A 6,000-nucleotide genomic window follows, 5' to 3' on the forward strand; every position below is an offset into this window, starting at 1 on the left:
TTATCTAGATGATATGAATAGGTAGAAGTTTATAAAAGTAGATTAATTTCATAATATCTTCTAGAAAAGCTTCTTAGAAGCTTTATAGATGCTACTTTGACTTTATATGTATTTATACTTGATTGGTAGGTTAGAAACTTGGTCAATAAGTTAATCACGTACCATACATGCTCGTAGCTTGCGGAAGAAGCTAACTATGTGGCGCCTACATAGAAGACTTGCCTTGCAAGTTAAGATACGTATTGTACAAAGCCAACACGTTTTTGGAGGTCCTATAGAACGTCGCCATGTAGCTCCTAAGTAGATAATATATATAGAGACAAGAGTGAAGCCTTCCTAACTTTTTTCAACTTCTTTCTTGATTCTAGTCTAGTTTCAAGGGTCTCTAGTTTTCTTGTCTTTTGGCAATAGCCATTCTAGTTTCTTTCTTAATATACATATTTAGTTATTTCTATTTTTTCATCTTTCTTTGAGAAAAGTCTCACTTGTTTATTTTTTTCTATCAAGTTCTTATCCTTGACACTAAAATAAAATAAGTGAATTATAATAAAACCTATTCTTTGATACTATATAGATGGATTTACCAAAATAAGTTTTTATTAATTAAAAATAAAGAGATAATAGATTCATATATATAAGCAAAAGAGTATAATGTGTCTATTAATATAAAAAAGAGAAAGAACCAATAATGTTAACTTAAACAAATAACATTTGGTGGTATTCTTATTATATGGCTATAATGGTGTTTAATCAATACTTTTGATAAAAGACAAGAAAAACATTAGAAGGTTTTAATCTAAAATTAATTATTGGAATTAAGATCTAATATAAATATTTAATATATTTTAAGTATAAGAAATATTAGAAGATTTATATAAGAGATTTAAATGAGTCTATTTTTTTTTAGTTTATTTTATTGTTAAGTAATGGATCAAGCTTGTTGTTGAATCAAGCATTTTTAACTTTTATTTTTATACTTGACTCAATTATATATATGTTATACAATATTATGCTTCAAATATAAGATGTATATTGATCATATTTCTAAAAGTTGCATTTTATTAATCATGTTGTATAGCAATGGTGTCTAATTTATATTACTAAATCTTTTGAGGTTTGTAGCAATGACATTGAGATTCTTTCAACTATTATGAAAGTTAATCTACTTATGAATAGTCTACATTATAGAAGTATAGAAGGCAAATGAAAGGTTGTTTAAAAAGAGTGGCAAGAACAGAGGGTGGAAGGGAGACAAATGCAATGCAATGCGGTGATTAGAGCATGTTAGGATTTACATGGTGCTAAACATTGAGTAGTGCTAACTTAGCTATGACTACATTATATTGTCTCAACTTAGTTAAAATATAATTAATATAGATTAAGAGATTCAAGCAGACTTTCATAAGATCTATAAGAAAATTTTATTTTTATTTTTATTTTTGCTAGGATCAAAGAATTTTTTTGTAAGATATGACATTCTATACAAAGTTTGTTACAAGGAGGAGAGAGGAGGGAGGGGAGGGAGAAGAAGACATAAGACAAACACAACTAAGATTCTTGTGCAATATGAAAATTATAAATAGCGGCAATGTATTGATAGATTTAAATGATAAGCAAGAAGTTTTAGTCACTTATGTTAATAGATATCTATTAATATAGATATCAACATCCAATCCAACATACTTTAGGTGAGTCTCTCCTTCTAAGAGTTAGAAGAAATAATTTTGGTTTGTAACTTTGTACAAAAACTGAAGTACTGGCCATAAATGAAGAAGACAATAGACAAAATAGTATTTAATTATATTAAGATATTTCTATTGTATATTTTTTTAGAAAAAAGCCAAATAATAAGAAGTTACAAATACAAAAAAAAATTATGCTAAGTATTTATTCTATCTTTATATAAATATTCAATTAGATTTGGCACCTTCTAATCTTAAGATTCAATATTTTATTCTAATACAATTTAAGTCCTTAATATTAAGATCTTCTTAAATTCTTTTAAAATTTTAACTTGAAATACACTAAAGAGTATTCAAATAGAGTTATTTTTGTTGCACTATAGATTGCTACCAAGCTTGGTAGAATTTATAATGCCAATTTTTAAAAAATAAAAATATTAGAATTAAGATTTTATATCAAAATGGAATTTAAAGTCATCTCAAAGTTGGTAGTAAAGGTATTCAATTCTACAATCAATTGGCAAAAATTAATCTATGTTGACTATCTCCATTTATATATTTGATGTTGCTTCTTGTCTTGACACTTACTATCATATCAAAAATTCTAAAGTCCTAAAAAAGGCTAAAAAAAGACCATAAATATCCACACCAAAAATTTATTAATGTTGCTCTTTTAAATTATACCAATATCAATGTGATTACAAAGTTCAAAAAATACTTGCTAAATATGCTATTACTTCTATAATATAATATCATTATCAAATTTTTTATTTACTATAAATATAAAGGATTTAAATCTCTATATAATATTATATATATATATATATATATATATATATATATATATATATATATATATATATATGTATTATAAGTAAAAAAGTCATGATTAATGATTAAGATATTTATTCTCTTGAATCAAGAGTAATTGTGGCTTATTAGGAAGACAATCTAAATGGAGCATTAGTTGTATAAAATATTATATATAGTTTCAAAATATTGTCAAAATTAAAAGCTTTTGATATAGTAAGATACAATAAAAAAAAGAATCTTATTAATACAAGTTATTAAAATTAGAAATTGAAGAGTCTCACGTTGGTTTTTTTTTACATAAATTTTAATGAAATTAAATACTTTATCTTATAATTTGAAGGTTATAAAAAATATTTTTAAAATTTTAAAATTAAAAATATATATTTAAAAAATCTTCTAAAAGTCAAAAAAGATGTCAATCATAGAAAGACTTAGTTGACAAACTTTCTTTCAAAATTTTATTTGTCATTGGTAGATATTGGTATATGGTTGTAAGAACAAGGAAAAAATTGTCATTTTATATCATATTATTATCCCAAGATGACGAGAATTCTTAGAATTATGTCTACTTTTATTTTTTTCTAATTAATATTTTTTTAAAAAAAGAGACTTTTAAACTATTATTAGGACAAAAATAAGATGGTTTAAGGTTTTTGGAAAGGCATGACAGGTTTTATTTAAATTATCTATTTCTCTAAAAAAATCAAGTCGATGAATATTGAATATATAGTCATATTGTGCTATGTAACTACATTTTAATTGAATTTATGATTTAATATCAAAAATATAAATCTAAACCTTCTAAGCTTAAAATGAATATTTATTATTTAGAAAATTCAAGAATTTTTAAAAAATAAAAGAAATTAAGATTAAATATATTAATAAAAGCTTTTTTCTTTACAATATTAAAAATTATTTTGTTTTTATAGTTTTTTTTTGTAAAGAACAAGCACAAAATGGCACATTAAACTACAAGGCCAATTAAAAGAGATCCACTCCACTCTTTATGCTAACCTTTAAAATTTTCTAAAAAAAATTCAAATTTTTCTCAATCAAGTTGAAGAATTGCAACAAAAAGATAATTTAATATATGCTCGGATTTGATAGAAACAAATAAGAAACAACATTGATAAATCTATATATATATATATATATATATATATAACTATTTATTCTAAATCTATCACCATGGAACTGTAAATTTTTCAAAGTGACCTATAAGATCTAAAAAAAACTTTTGTTTTGATTTTTGTTCTAATTTTTACAATTAAAACTTCAAGACCATGTAGAATCTAAGAAATTTACAACTACCAAGCTTGATAATATCATATGCAAGGTCATAGAGAGTATAAATAAAAACTTATCTAAATCATTTAGTAAATATGAAATTAAAGAGATTGTAAAGGACATGATAAAAAATAAAACAAATGGATCAGACAAAGAAGATATTTAATATTTAAAAATATTTTGGTAAGTTATTTTTAATGATTATATTTCTATAATTAATTAGGCTTTGACTACAAGTTGGTTCTCATATTATATTATAAAAGAACATTTTGTTTTTATGCATGAAAAAAATGACAAAATAAAATTATGTAATGAAAGGTTTATTATCCTACTAAATACATCTTATAAAATTTATGATAAATTATTACAAAGAAGGATCTTAGTGATTCTCAAGGAAGTTATTTATCTTAACCAAATTCCTTTTTTTTTCTTTGAGATTTATCTTAAATAAAGTATTTATTACCAAAAAGATTATATATATGGTCAAGACTTTAAAATAATATTTTTTTAATTATAAAAATAAAATTTTCTAAATCATATAATAAATTCTTTTGGGCTTTTAAATGTAGAGTATTAAAATTACTTGACTTTGACAATTTCTTTTTTTATATGATTAAAATTAGTTTCTATGATGCAAGCACAATGGTAGATATTAACAAAGATTTTACAAAATAATTTCTAATAAAAATATATAAGAGATAAGGTTGTTTTTTGGTACCTTACCTCTTCATCTTGGTTCAAAATTTTTTTATCAAAATATATACTAAGTAAAGTGAAAGATTTTGAAAGAACATATATTAGATTGATAAATATTTAAAATAATTCTTGTAAAAATATTTTAAAAATAAAGAAAATAAATATTATATATAAATTCTTTAAATTAAATAAATAGCTAAAAAATATATATATTTCATAAAATATTTTATGAACGATAGTAAGAATAAAATCATGTAAAAGACCTAATTTGATTATGGCAATTTTATGGAGTTGAATATAAAGGCTTTATAGGCTTAAGATCATCATTTGTTTTATTGAATATAATTTTAAAAGATGAATTATAAAATAATATTTAGACATAGGTGTGTTCAAATTTGTCTTGAAAATATTATTTTTTTCTTAAATTTTTTTAATAAAATAAATAATATAAAATATTTTTATATTTTTATAATAAATTTAAAATTTAAAATAATTATATACTTTCAGATCTAAAAGTCTACATTTATTCATTGGTGCAAGTAGAAGAAACTCTAGAAATTATTTTTTTTGATGTTAATTTGATTTTATTTGAACATGTGTAATCAAAAACTATAAAGGATTAATTTCAATTTTCTAATAATAATAATGACATGATTGATAGGTTCAAATTTTAAAATAATTATATAATTTCAAAATATAATACAATATAATAAGTATTATTTTTATTTTATTTTTATTTTAGTTTTTATATATATATATATATATATATATATATATATATATATGTATATAAATTCTCTTGCAATTCTTTTAATATCTTAACATCAAATTTGTAATAGGTTTGATCTTATGTAGATAAAACAAGCCTTTTTTTGTAATTCTAATATAAAGATATTATGTGTAAATAGATATCCATCTACCAAGAGATTTGAGATTATATTCAAATCCTCATCTCTATCTACCTAGACTCTCAATCTAATTACAAGTGGCTAGTCCATGGGTAGACATAGATAGTACCTTGTAGTTAGATTTTACTTTTGTTATCAAGTTTTAGTCCATACCAATATTTAAACAAATATGTTGGTAGCTAACTTCACAGTATATGTGTGAATTAAAATAGGAAGTCTTAGGTTTGAATCCCTCAATCAACATAATTATATAGTTTCTATCAAATATGTTAATTATCCAACTTTTATAACACATCCTGAAACTTAACATTATAAATTCTAGAACAATATGCACAAAAACACACAAAATAATAATAACAATAATAATGGTGTAAAGGAGATTGAAACTAACACCTCATGACTGTAGTGAAGAACCTTAACCAGCTAAGCATGTGTGGTTGCTTAGACACAACTACATTGTTTATATTATACTTATATTTTTAGGTGGAAGTTCATGCATGGGAACCCTTTATGCTTGTGTGGGTGAGTAACTGTAGGTGGATGGACATCCACAAAGATACTTTCAAGAGTAAAGGTACCTTGTCAAAGTGGATGTCATGTTAGTATTGTTCAAG

The sequence above is a fragment of the Physcomitrium patens genome, chromosome 16 (assembly GCF_059467195.1).
Source record: "Physcomitrium patens ecotype Gransden chromosome 16, ASM5946719v1, whole genome shotgun sequence".
Classification (NCBI taxonomy): Eukaryota; Viridiplantae; Streptophyta; class Bryopsida; order Funariales; family Funariaceae; genus Physcomitrium; species Physcomitrium patens.